The sequence below is a fragment of the Sorex fumeus genome, unplaced genomic scaffold, assembly GCF_029834395.1.
Source record: "Sorex fumeus unplaced genomic scaffold, SorFum_2.1 ptg000122l, whole genome shotgun sequence".
Taxonomy (NCBI): domain Eukaryota; kingdom Metazoa; phylum Chordata; class Mammalia; order Eulipotyphla; family Soricidae; genus Sorex; species Sorex fumeus.
Genome location: NW_026606179.1, coordinates 12,237,785 through 12,252,741, shown reverse-complemented (window position 1 = coordinate 12,252,741; position 14,957 = coordinate 12,237,785).

The window sequence follows — 14,957 nt, the reverse complement described above, 5'->3', positions numbered from 1 at the left end:
CATCAGGCATCAATTGATGGAGCAGTAAAGATGATATCATGGAACAGGGTTCATGCTTCCTAGAACCCTTCACTGTTGGAGCAGAATGAAAGCCTGTTCAAGTCGTCCACTTCCTCCTTTCACTTTTTACATTTCTGTGCCCTCCAGAAATCTCTAACTTGACAAAACCTCCAGCAATAATTTTCTCTGTTGTCTGCCTTAATCTATGAACCCCAGCTTGCCTTTTACTGCTCCGCAAATTGATGTGCTTTGTCTTGTCATTGCCTCCGCATGTTCAGGTTGAGAAGAATAGGGTCACGAGAGAGAAGATAATAATTTTATTCTCTTCGCTTAGGAACACTTTTCCTTTCCAATTTAGCACTCACATGTGACTTGTGAGAGTGAAATCAAATCAAATATTTAGAAATGAAAGTCATGTAGAACATCACAGAAAGTTGTTAGGTGGTATATGCACAAAGACTATCTGGGCATCTACCCAAATCCACTACAAAGTGCACATTCAGGCTGCGCGCCTGGGATTCTCTGTCCCAGTGCCTCATGCTACATGGGCAGTTGGCCAAACTGAATAGTGTACTTCCCAGAAAAATTTAATCAAATTGTATTATTAGTCAGTCTGTTCATCATTCACAGAGCACTTCTTGCATGTGTGCAATGCGGATTTTGATCTGTATCCTAAAAGTGAAGCAAAATAAAAGTTCTTCATTACTAGTGCCAGAGAGATAGCACTTGCCTTGCATGTGGAAGACCCTAGTAGCTACCGAGCATGAGATATGTTCACTGGAGCATGGAAATATTCTCAGTGAACATATATCAGAGTCAGAAGTATTCCTTGCCCTCCACCAGGTGTGGTCCCAATGTCTCCTTCAAAGTAAAGAAATAATTTTTTAAAAATTTTTATTAGTGAAACACCATGAGGTATAGTTGTAAACTTACAAATTTTTGTGCTTGGGTTTCAGTTATACAATGATCAAGTACCCATCCCTCCACCAGTGCCCATTTTCCACCACCACGGGTTCCAGTATCCCTCCCACCCCCATGCCCCCCATCTCACCCTGCCTCTGTGGCAGGGCAATCCCCTGTGTTCTCTCTATCCTTTTGGGTGTTGTGGTTTGAAAACGATTCATTGAGTGGCAATCATGTTTGGTCTATAGTCTAGGTATAAAAATATTAAAAAATAATGGGGCTGATGTAGGAGTACTTAGGTTAGGGCACTTGCATTGCATGTGACCAACTAATGTTCCATCTCTCATATAGCTCGTGCACCTTGGGAACTGTCAGTGCAGAGCCAAGAGTAATGCCTAAACACCTCCAGTTTTGCTCACCCCCTCTCAAAATAATTCCAGAATCTGAGTAACTAGTCTCAGCGAGAGCTACAAATCACAAGAGCAAAGTCAAGTTAGGATCGCCACATCATTCTAAAATCTGTGCTCTATTCTCAGGAATTCAGTGGAATTTTAGTCACTAAAAATTTGTATTGGGGCAGAGATGCTGCCAGAGCCCATGGCAGGTTGAATCATCTTGGACATCCCAGAATGGAGGGTTGAGCCAGCACCTACCAAAACAGAGTTTTGTCAGCAGAGAACTTCTACACTCCAACCACTGGTAACATCATGGTCATTTTTGTTAGGCTCTGAATGAGACTCCCCCAGAAATGAATCTGTTGAACAACACATGTATGTGAGTTGTGTGACTGAAATCTCCAGGCTCTCATGGAGTCATGGAAAGGATACCTTCCCCTGTTCTTCTGGAAGCCTGGCGGTCATGCCCTTAACCTTCTTCCTGTGTTCAATAATCTCATTAGTCAGCCATGATCCAGAAGCTCATTAAATCTCAAAAGAGACCCAACAGGTTACAGAGATTTTCGAGATCCTGTCACCCAATGTCACAATCCAGTCAAAATTTAACTTTTGCTGTATCACCCCATTCAAAATTTTGTATTCCTGAAAAGCAGTCTAAATTCATCTCAAACATTACATACTGATAAACCAGAAGTCGCACACCACATTGGATGTGATGTAAAATAGAAGGCAACCAATCTCGATCAACAAGATTAAAACACACACGGCTTATCCTGTAACAACAAGTTAGCAATCGCTTATACAACGGCTTAAGGGCTCCATGGGGAGATACAACAATCTTCACGTACTTTATTCTAAGAAAACACTTTTGATGATTTTTTGTGACTTTTTTATAACAAGCAAAATAAAATAATTTATTCAGGGCCTACTATAGGGTTAGGCTGGAGAGGTGATTGAGAACACTGGAAATAATGGTTGTGGGAAGGTGCATTATGATGGGGTTGGTGTTGGACTATTGAATGTACCAAACCATCAAAAACAAATTTCTTTAGAAAATTAAAAAGTGTCATATTGGCCAAGCCTGGGAAAATATTTATTTCCCTTCTTCTCTGCCCTGAACGCATCTCCAATTTAAGAAACTTAACCAAGAAGGCATGTTCAGGGCCAACCTTTGGTGGTGTAGCTGTCTTTGCTACTTGGTTCTCTAGCCTCCCCTTCATTCAGGGGACAAATCCATGAACTGCCCCATGCCTGACTGAGGACATAATGCAGCCCTTTCAATATTTCACGGAATGAAACTGCTAGGCAAGCAAGAACTCACTTGATTTCTTAAACCTATATCACCAACTCAACACCCCCAGAGGCTTCTGTGACCAATCATGACTGAAAAGCTGACAGGTGTAGCCACCACTGTCCCTTCTAATACCAAGTATCAGCAAAAAAAATATTCCAGGGAAACAGAAGAGGGGTCAATATCACAGTGTCTCATCTCCGAGATCAATAATTCTTCATCTTCCTCTGGGGACACCTGGTTTACCTCCCAAGAAATACAGGAGATGTTAATTGAAGCTAAGAGTATCACACCAAAGGGTTGATCACTTGATCACTTAGACAGCCCATTACTCATCGATTTGCTCGAGCGGGCACCAGTAGCATCTCCATTCATCCCTGTCGAGTGCCAGTGTAGCCCAGTGGTGTCTGCTTGTTCCAGGGACGCGAAGAGCCTCAAACCGATTGTTCAGGGTCTTGACAAAGAAGTGTGACCATCTTATAGGTGGGCGACCAGTTGATCTTTTGACGTTTCATGGAATCCACTTGGTAACGGCTCTAGTCAAGCGGTTGTCTCCAAATCGCATTACATATCCAGCCCATCTGATTTTCGATGCCTTGGCAAATGAGACAGCATCCCTGATCTCGATAGTCGACGGATGTTGGAACTCCAGATTCTTTCTCTCACTTGAGTGAAGCATGATACTGCAAGCATAGTTCTTTCGATTCCTCTTTGGGAAACGCAAATGGCGTTCTCATCCTGTTTCTGTAGGGCCCAGGTCTCTGAGGCATATGTTAATGCAGGAAGAACAGTGGAATCGAATAGATGTGCCCAGAGCCAGAGGTTCTTCATCCTCTCAGCTATTTCTTTGACACTCTTGAAGGCGTTCCAAGCCACTCTCTTCCTCCTGCGCAACTCGGGTGCAAAGTCATCGTCATGTTGAGTTTTCGACCTAGGTACACATAACTGTTGCATTTGGAGATGTTCATTCAGTTGAGAGCGAATGGAACGTCAGGAACAAAACTGTTTCTCATAAATATTATCTTCGTGAGAATTAACTGCAGTCCGACCCTTGCACACTCACGATCGAACTCAGCCAGCATTTGTGCCACTTGTCTAATGTTTGGTGTTATTAGAACAATGCCATAAGCAAAGCAGAGGTGGTGTAGTTGTTGACAGTCTATCTTAACTCCCATTCATTCCCATACCAGTAGTCGCATGACATTCTCGAGCGTGGCACTGAAGAGTTTCGGTGAATGGTATCACCCTGCTGAAGCCTTCTCTTTTTTTTTTTTTAAATGTAGGAGTACTGCTATTTATTCAGTCTCTGAATAGATGATTTAATTGGGCATAAATTCCACATTACTTTCTTTTCATTTTTTATAATTTTATTTATTGAATCACCGTGGGAGCCATCACAAAGCTTTCGGGTTTAAGTCTCGGTCATACAATGAAACACCCGTACCTTCACCAGTGCCTATTCTCCACCACCAAAACCACAGTTTACTCCCATCCCACACCCTCCCCCTACCTGTGGGGCAGATGATTTCCACATTGCTCTATCTCTACTCTGGTTATGTTCAGTATTTTGACACCAGACCCACCATTATTATTTGGGATTTTACCCCAATACTCAGATCTGCTGAAAAGGCAACAGAAGACAATTTGTTTTCTATTGCAGGTTATGAATAACATATGATGTCGTGTGGCTGCAGTAGTGGCAATACAATTATGCAATTCAGAAATTCTTTACAATTAAATCTGGAGGGATTTCTAACAAAACCTGCTGGGATCCGAGATTTGTTCCTGAGTCTCTTGGATCATGGCTGTTGAGCAGCTTGACCAGGAGAGAGAAATGCCGTATATGGACGGCAATTCGGGGTCTTGTTGGGATGGGGAAGAAAGGGCCGGTTCCACCCTTGTACTATGAGGCCCCGCATGTCTCGTCACTGCAAGCCCAAACCTGACTCTCCAAAAGCCTCGGGCGGATGGTGCCACCAAATCACTTAGGGGAAGCAGGTGGAGGGACAGTACCCTTTCCCCCCTGGGGTGGCCTGGCAACAGTAACCTACTGCGCAGTCCAGACACATTTCTGCCAAAAGCCCCTGGGTTCTGAGATTTGTTTTTGAGTCTCTGGGATCATGGCCATTAAGCAGTTTGATCAGGAGCCAGAGAGGCCGTTCGTGTGTGACAACTCAGGATCTTGTTGGGGTAGGAGGGAAAGGGCCTGCTGCACCCCATACCATGATGCCCCACGTGTCTCGTCACTGCGGGCCTAACCTGAGTGTCCTGTGGCCTATGGAGGATGGTGGCCACCGGGCCGCCAGGGGAAACAGGCCAAGGCACAAAACCTATTCCCACCTGGGGTGTCCCGGCGCCTATAACCTACTGCAGGGACTGGACACATTTCTGCCAAAAGCCATTGGGTTTTCAGATTTGTTTCTGAGTCTCTGGGATCATGACCGTTAGGCAGTTCTGTCAGGAACCAGAGAGGCCATGCCTCCAATTATATAGCTGAGCCCAAGGTGGTTTGTGGGTGTGTCTCCCACACACCTAACTTTTGGCCATTTATTTTCTTGGTAAACTTTGCTACAAGTTTTTGGGGTCTGGTCAAAGGCACAGCAGCAATTTTGGGGTATCTGGAAGTCTGAAGGCGCCATCAGGCTGCTGATGCACTCGACTCACAGGTACAGATTGACCTGCTGGCAGCACCATACCTCTTTGAAGCCTTCTCTTGATGTCGATGATCACTTCCTTGTAGAATGGTGAGATCCCAGTAGTGAATTCGTAATAGAGCTCAAAAAGGATACTGATGTATTGATTTTGAATGCACGCCCTGTTTGATTAGGGCTTCGATGACTGCTTCCATCTCTACAGAATCAAAGGCCTTCTTTAAATCAATGAATGTTAGACAGAGCGGCATCTTGAACTTCTAAGAAATCTCAATGAGTTCTGTTACTGTGTGGATATGGTCAATCATGCTGAATCCTTATCGGAACCCGGCTTGCTCTTATGGTTATACTTCATCTAGTGTTCTACCAATCCTACTCAGGATGACTCGAGTGAACAGCTTGTAGACAATAGACAAAAAGAAGATTGGGCAATACTTGCCAATGTCATGAATGTCTCCCTTCTTATATAGTAGAACAGTCCTGCTGGTCTTCCATTGGTACGGAAACTTGCATTCAGACAGGTAGCATGTGAAGAGCTGAGAAGTGTATTGATGAGTACTGACAACAGGTTCTTCAGGTGTTCAGGTCTGATTGTGTTTGGTCCGGGTGCTGTTTGCTTCTTTACCGATGAAATGGCATGTCTGATTTTGGAAGGGAGAGCGTTGGGAAGGATGTATCCATCCTGCAGAATTTGGTTTGTGGGCAGCTGGATGTGGCTATCGAAGAGATCTGAGTATTAGTCATAAATAATCTTCTCCACTGCCCTTCTGGAAGATGTGATAGATCCATCAGGACGTCGGAGGGCAGTCATCGTGGCCTTGTAGTTGGCAAAGGACAGCGGGTGTTCTGAATGCTTTTCCCGGCTTCTGCCACATCAGCCAGCACTGCTGCTCTTATCTCTTTGAGGTCTTCCTTTATCGCTTCTCTGCACTGCTTTGCAAGCTCAGATGTTTGCTTTGGTTGCCTAAGGTTTGTGCCAAGTCACATTGGTGAATGAGCTAGAGAGTTTTCTCAGAAGTGCATTTTTTGTGGCTTTTCCACTCTCGGCATTTCTTGCACAATCATGGAGGTGCTGAACGAGTCGTTCATATTCTTCATCAATGTTGTCAACAACAGCACAAATACCAAAGACTGTAGCACTATAGCACTGTCCTCCCATTGTTCATCGATTTGCTCAAGCGGGCCCAGTAACGTCTCCATTGTGAGACTTGTTGTTACTGTGTTTGGCATATTGAATACGTCATGGGTAGCTTGCCAGGCTTTGCTCTGCGGGGGAGATATTCTCAGTAGCTTTCCAGGCTCTCCGAAAGGGGTGAAGGAACCGAACCTGGGTCGGCCGAGTCGGCCACGTGCAGGAAGGTTGTTGCTTTGCACGTGGCCAACACAGCCGACCTGTGTTCGATTCCACCAAAGACTAGTCTTTGTAAAAACTAAAGAAGGCATGCAGATTTTTCTCCAAAGTCGCTTTCCCTGTTCCTTAGACTCTAGATAGAATGTGGTTGCTTTGCACCTGCAAGAATAGTTTCCAGTGAGCTGAGCTCAGCCTGGCACATTCTGCCCATTACACAGAGACAAGCATGTTAATTCCCATGACAGTCCTTTCTGTCAACATCCCAAGACTCAGATAACTCATCAGGAAGGCTCTTGACATATCATTATTTCTCCTGAGACATCAACCTGAACTTTCTGAGTCCAGCAACTTTTGAAAAAATACCGTCATTGACAGTGAGTTTGCATTTTAGGATACAGTACTGTACACAGATATGCCAAACATCCTAAGGTCCCACAGCTCTTCAAATTGACCCAATAGCATTAGAGATGATGCCTTGACTTCTTTGTCACATGTCAGGATGGAGTCAGTTCTGCAGGATTTCTTATGGGAATATTGCTGATTCAGTGAATTGAGATTTTTACCCAGAGTTAGAAAAACACTGTCCAGTGGTTTTCTAAACTTGCTTTGGACAGGATTGATGGTAGGGGACCTTGGAATACTTTCGATATCCCAGCAATTGTTCAGGCTTGTGATGACTTTGGGCTGGAGCAATAGCACAGCAGGTAGGGAATTTGCCTTGCATGTGGCTGACCCAGCCGACCCGGGTTCAATTCCTCCGCACCTCTCAGAAAACCCGACAAGCTACCGAGAGTACCTCACCCGCACCAAGCTTGCCCCGTGATGTATTGGATACACCAATCACAGTAAAAATAAGTCTCACAACGGAGATGTTACTGAGCCCGCTCGAGCAAATCGATGAACAATGGGAGGACAGTGCTATAGTGCTACAGTGCAGTGATGAATTTATAGGTTTCAAATGTTAGAGAAACCTAAATTAAAAAATCATATTTGAGCCTGAAGATACCTTGGTCGAATGGTCCATCTTTGATGTCCATCTTTATGTTTTGGTGGGTGCTAGAGGAGGACTGCCTGCAATGCTCAGAGAACATTTCTGGCAGTACTTAGGTGACCATATGGGATGTCAGGGATTGAACTCAGGTTGACCACCTGCAAGACAAACGCCCTCCCCGCTATGCTGTAGCTTTGTCCCTGCCTTGATATTGATTTCCACTGACCAATCATTTAAATTTTGGAAAACCCTGCTCACGGCCTTTCTCTTCCAAACTAAAGGGCATCTGGGCAGTTCCAAATACCTTATTCAATCCAAAATCATTGCTCTCAGGGATTTCATGTCAAGATCAAAAGGAGCACATACTTGAAGTTCCACAAGTTTCAGTCTTTCCTTACCTCGTCCTGAGGTTTAGTCTAACAAAAAAAGATGTGTCCACAGTTGAATGCTAGGACCTGACGATGAGGTGCTACTTCGGGCCTTTGGTAGCAGGGGTAACCCAGGCCACACCGGTGGTTTTCTGAGACCTCTAGGTCTGTATCTGGGATGCTCAGGAGGCCATATGGGGCCAGGATTTGAACTGGATAGGGCTCATATTATTGTACTATCTCCCATTTCCTGTTTAGTATATTTTCTTTATTTGCTATATTTTAGTATATTTTACTAAGTAGAACTTACCTCAAAATATACAAATCATTTTGTTCAATAAATGACTAATAGAATGAAGTGTGGCAAGCAGATCAACCCAGGTAATATACACCAATCACATGCTGAAGAACACTTTGTCCTTTCGGAAAGGATATTATGTGTCTTCAGTCAACCACACATTAACCAACTGCTGTTTTTGAAGGTTTTCACTGAAGATTTGTTTGGTCTTTCCTACAATGTTATATAAATAAAACCACACAGTATGCGCTAAAAATGTGTTTCCGATTACGATCCTCATTTTCAAAGACGAGCAGTGGTTCTGTGTTGCATTATAAAGCAAATTAGAATGGTCTCTTTGACCTGCATCCAGTAGGGTTGGTGGCAAAGAATGAGACAGATGGATGCAGTAGCATATCCAGGTGTGAAGGTAACCTCAACAGCCTCAAAAAAAGGTCCCCAGCTGGTCATTTATTGAACACAGTACCTGAACCCCACCCTGGCTCTCTGGATTCAGGTCTGTGAGCCATTATTTCTGGTAACAGACACCTGGAGGACATTATCAGGTACATGGAGTGCAAGGGCTGAGATATTTACAGCACTTGGCTAAAAGGCGTCAGCAAGAGTCTTTCATGCATAGTACTAAAGTCATGATAATTTCTGGCACAGCAGGTCGGACAGGTAGGACTAGTGAAGGGATGGGTTTTTGATCATTGTATGACCGAGACTTAAATAAGAAAGCTTTGTAACTGTTCTCACAGTGATTCAATAAATACATTTATAAAAAAAAAAAGAAAGACAATTGTGGGACAGGTCCAATTGTATATATAAATAAGCAAAGCAAATAAACTGAAAAAACCAAAATTCTCAGACTGAAGAAAAAGTGTTAGATCGGGTATAAGAGCATCCGGAAGAGAGAAGAAATATACCTCTGAACTTGAAATAAATAGAGTCTATCATTATTGTGATAAATAAATAATAATAATATTATTTATTTTGATAAATAAATAATAATAATAATGATAGACACAATGATATTGTGTTCTGTTCACAATATCATTGTGTCTATCATTATTATTATTATTTATTTATTATTGTGAATTTATTATTTATTTATTATTGTGAATTTATTATTTATATATTTATTATTGTGAAAAAAAAAGATTCACACTCAGATTTTCACATACTGTCTCCTGAGTGACCTCGCAGTTGCATAATATCATGACACTTGGGCCTGTGTTAGGGATTGTTTGGACTTCATTATAATGTGGATCTTACAACAAATGAGACCAGCTCCAACCGTGGATACCACATTCCTCCAATGCAAGCAATCAGAAGGTCTGGTGAAAATAAAAGGATTAATGATGTATTTTTTCCAACGTGGTTTTCACACCTGCTTTCATGACAAAAGAGTGCCATAATTTTTGTTTACGGATGTAGATGTCTTGCTGCTGACCTACCCTAAATCAGGTAAGGCAGCTGAAGCAGGTACAGAGACGGGTTGTGGCTCTGTCTGTGGGCACTGGGGGGAAAAGGGAGACTTTCTATAGGCTAGAACACCAGATTTCAGGGAACTGGAGGTGGGCCTGGAACAGAGACATCCTAACAGGGTTGGAGTGGGGCTATCCAGGCTCCAGGGGAGCCCATAAGACAAAATCCTATGACTGTGTCAAGTGTTTCAACTAAGGACAAGAAGTGGAAGTCTAAAGGGAGCTCATCAAAGACCTAGAGGGGAGTTTGATTGTTGATTAGCTGTGACTATAGCGGCATCACTACACACTATATATAGTTCCGTGATCAGGTAGTGTCCTGTAAGTAGAGTTTCAATTCTCAGTTGTGAGGTGTGAGTAAAGACAGTCTATTGGTTTATTTTTATTTGTTGTTTTTTAGTTTATTTATTGAATTACCGTGAGAAGAGTTACAAAGCTTTCGTGTTTGAATCTCGGTCATACAATGATCAAATACCCATCCCTTCACCAGTGCACATTTTCAACCACCAAAATCCCAAGTATACCTATATCGCATCCCTACACCTACCTGTGTGGCAGATAATTTTCACATTACTCGCTCTCTACTTTGATCACATTCAGTATTTTGATACCAGCCCCCCCATTATTATATAAAATTTTCGCAAACACTCAGATCTGCTGAAAGCCAACATTAGACAATTTGTTTTCTTTATTTTTTTTGTTTGGTTTTTTTTTTAGTGAAACACCATGAGGTACAGCTGTAGACCCACAAATCTTCGTGCTTCGGTTTCGATTATACAATGATCAAATACCCATCCCTCCACCAGTGCCCATTTTCCACCACCATGGATAATATCCCTCCCACCCCCATCCTCCCCATCCCACCCTGCCTCTGTGACAGGGCATTCCCTTTTGTTCTCTCTCTCCCTTTGGGTGTTGTGGTCTGCAAAAGAGGCATTGAGTGGCAATGCCACTCCATAGTATATTCCTAACACGCATCTCCCCTCCTTGGATGACCCTCCAAACACCCTTTTTTGGTGCTCCCTTCTCTATCGGAGCTGCCCTTTCATTAGAATACTCGGCTGGCCTCTAAGCTATGGAGTAATCCTCCTTGTGCTGAACTCAGCTATTCTTGGGTATTAATCTCATATTTTGTTACTTTATATGCCCCAGATGAATGCAATGTTTCTATGTCTATCCCTCTCTTTCTGACTCATTTCACTTAGCATGATACTTTCCATGTTGTACCACTTGTATGTAAATTTCATGACTTCATCTTTTCTAACAGCTACATAGTACTCCGTTGTGTAGATGTACCAAAGTTTCGTTAACCAGTCCTCTGTTCTCGGGAACTCAGGTTTCTTCCAGTTTCTCGCTATTGTAAAGAGTGCTGCAATGAACAAACAAGTGCAGATGTCACTTCAACTATACATTTTTGCCTCTCTGGGATATATTCCCAGGTGTGGTATTGTTGGGTCAAATGGGAGCTCAATTTTTAATTTTTTGAGAATCGTCCATACTGTTTTCCAAAAGGGCTGAACCAGTCGGCATTCCCACCAACAGTGAAGGAGTGTCCCTTTCTCGCCATATCCGCGCCAGCATCGGTTGCTTTTGTTCTTCTGAATGTGGGCCAGTCTCTGAGGTGTGAGATGGTATCTCATTGTGGTTTTGATCTGCATCTCCTTGATGATTAATGATGTAGAGCATTTTCTCATGTGCTTTTTTGCCATTCTGATTTCTTCTTTGAGATAGTTTCTGTTCATTTCATTGCCCCATTTTTTGATGATGCTTTCTGTAGGCTTGTGGTAGATGGCTTTAACTATGTTGGGGAAATTCCCCTCTATACCCATTTTGGCTAGGGTTTTCATCATAAAGGGGTGCTGGATCTGTCAAATGCTTTCTCTGCATCTATTGATATGATCATATGCTTTTTATCTTTTCTTTTGTTGATATGATGCATTATGTTGATTGATTTCCGAACGTTAAACCATTCTTGCATCCCTGGGATGAATCCTACTTGGTCATGGTGTATGATCTTTTTGATGAGTAGTTAGATTCTATTTGCTAGTAGTTAGTTGAGGATCTTTCCATCTGTGTTCATCAGGGATATCGGCCTGTAGTTCTCTTTCTTTGTGGTATGTCTGTCTGCTTTTGGTATCAGTGTGATATTTGCTTCGTAGAAACTGTTCGGAAGTGTTTTTGATATTTCTATTTGGTGGAAGAGCTTAAAGAGGATTGGGAGTAAGTCCTCTTTAAAGATTTCGGATATGGCCGAAGAGAAGGGCCACATGGAGGGCTGGCTCCACAGCCCCTGGAGAAAAAAACAGGTTCCAAAAAGAGCCGAGATCATCGAGAAGTCCCAGATGGGGTAGGTGCCGCATCCCGCCTCCCCCAGATAGAACCCCGGTGACCAGAAGCCTCTACAAGCATAGCTCGAGTATGCGGGAACTAGGACTTTTCCTCCAAACTGCCGGGACTACGGCTCCCAGGTAACCTCTGATTCCGGAAGTCACGCCCACAGCCCGCCCCTCAGCGACATCTTTACAGCATACGGCTGAAGAGAAGGGCCACATGGAGGGCTGGCTCCACAGCCCCTGGAGAAAAAACCAGGTTCCAAAAAGAGCCGAGATCATTGGGAAGTCCCAGATGGGGTAGATGCCGCATCCTGCCTCCCCCAGATGGAACCCCGGTGACCAGAAGCCTCTACAAGCATAGCTCGAGTATGCGGGAACTAGGACTTTTCCTCCAAACCACGCAGCCGCTCATGCGGCCGCGCGACATCTCTCTATATACAAAGTGATCAATGGGAAGTAAATCACCCAACGTTTCTCCCTGAAAATCAGAGTAAAGTTTGGAGCATGGACACAGCCCCAGAAACACAAGGAGTTAATGCAGAATCCAGCAGCTTGGAGCAGAAAAGTGAATGGACTATGCGTTAATCCAGGCCATCATGTCTGCCCAGAGGGGAAAGGGTGTTGCCCCATTCGCCCTCTCTTCTCTGGAAAGAAGGATGGTGGCTGCATGGGAGCCTTGTGGACAGCAGGTATGAGCCGGGGGTGGGGGCAACTAAAACCTCATGGGAAGGGGGGCGTTCCGGTCCGTCCTTCACGCTCCACCGAGGTCACCAGTTGCCCCCCACGAGCGGCTCTCCAGTACAGCCACGGCCCCAGAAGCACAAGGACTTAATGCAGAACCCAGCAGCTTGGAGCAGAAAAGTGAAAGGACTATGCGTTAATCCAGGCCATCATGTCTACCCGGAGGGAAAAGGGTGTTGCCCCATTCGCCCTCTCCTCTCTGGAAAGAAAGATGGTGGCCGCATGGGAGCCTTGTGGACAGCAGGTATGAGCCGGGGGAGTGGGGGCGACTAAAACCTCATGGGAAGGGGGGCGTTTCGGTCCGCCTTTCACGCCCTACCGAGGCCACCAGTTGCCCCCCACTAGCGGCTCTCCAGCACGGCCACGACTCCAGAGCACAGAAACCAATTTCTTAACTATCTGACTTTCAGTAGAAATACTTCCAGGATCAATAAGTAAAATAGCAGAAATCCAAAACCAACATTTAATTCTTGAACCCAGCTGTAGAAAGCAAATCACTTCACAATGCTTTTTCAGCATGTCTGATTTGGGGGTGGGTAAACTCTAAATAATAGTGGTGAATCTTTTATTGAAACAATGAATCTAATCAAAGCAGATAGAGTGCTAACTAGAATTCATCTGCCTCACAGCGACTGGGAGGGGTGGGAGTGGGGTTTTATTGGGGTTCTTCATGGTAAAAAATAAGTATTGGTAAAGGGAAATGTGTTTGATATTTGCATGACTGAGACCTAAACCTGAAAGCTTTGTAACTTTTCCCACAGTGATTCAATAAATAAATAAATAAATAAAAAAGATTTGGAAGAATTCACTAGTGAATCCATCTGGGCCAGGATTTTTGTGCTTGAGGAGACTTTTTATTACATTTGAATTTCCTTGATTGTGATAGGTCTGTTCAGGTATTCCAAGTCTCCTTGGTTCAGCTTTGGGAGTCTGTAGGAGTCTAGGAAATTATCCATTTCCTCGAGGTTTTCATGTTCCGTGGCATAAAGCTTCTCAAAGTGCTCCCTGAGGATCCTTTGAATTTCTGTAGTTTCTGTTGTAATGACCCCCTTTTCATTTCTGATTCGGTTTATTAGGTCTTTCTCTCTCCCTTTCTTTGGGAGTTTTGCTAGAGGCTTATCGATCTTGTTAATTTTCTCGAAGAACAAGCTCTTGGTTTCATTGACCTTTTGGATAGTTTTTTGGGTTTTCATCTCGTTAATCTCTGCTCTGAGTTTTATTATTTCCTTCCTCCTGTTTCCTCTTAACACAGCTTTTGCTGTGTCCCATAAGTTATGGTAACTCGTGTCCTCATTTTCATTCGTTTCTAGGAATCTTTTGATTTCCTCTTTGATTTTCTTTCTAAGCCACTCATTGTACAATAGCGCACTGTTTAATTTCCAGGTGTTTGATTTAGTTTTCTGCTTTTGTGTGTGATTTACTTCTAATTTCAGCGCATTGTGGCTGAGAAGATTGTTGATACAATCTCTATCTTCTTAATTTTATGGAGTATGTTTTGTGGCTCAGCATGTGGTCTATCTTGGAGAATGTTCCATGTACGCTTGAGAAGAATGTGTATTCAGCTTTTTGAGGATGAAGTGTCCTTTATATATCTACTTAGTCCCCTTCTTCCATTTTTTCCCTCAGATGAAGTATGTCCTTGCTAAGCTTGAGTCTGGTTGATCTATCAAGAGGTGACAAAGCGGTGTTGAAGTCTCCCACTAGTATTGTGTTGCTATTGATGTCTTTTTCCAATTCTATGAGTAGTTGTTTTAAGTACTTTGCTGGTCTCTCATTACGTGCATATACATTTATTATTGTAAGTTCTTCCTGTTGTACAGATCCTTTGATCAATAAGAAATGACCTTCACTGTCTCTTATGACCTTCTTCACTCTGAAATCGATGTGGTCTGATATTCGGATGGCTAACCCAGCTTTTTTATGGGAGCTGTTTGCCTGTAGGATTGTTTTCCAGCCTTTGACTCTAAGCCTGTGTTTGCTTTGACTATTGAGATGTGTTTCTTGCAGGCAGCATAATGTTGGGTTCAATTTTCTAATCCATCCTGCCACTCTATGTCTTTTGATTGGTGCGTTTAGCCCATTGACATTGAGTCCAGGATCTGTAGAACTGGGACAATTGGATTCAGCAGCTTAGCTTGGCTTGCATCTCCCCTGAGACTGTAAAGC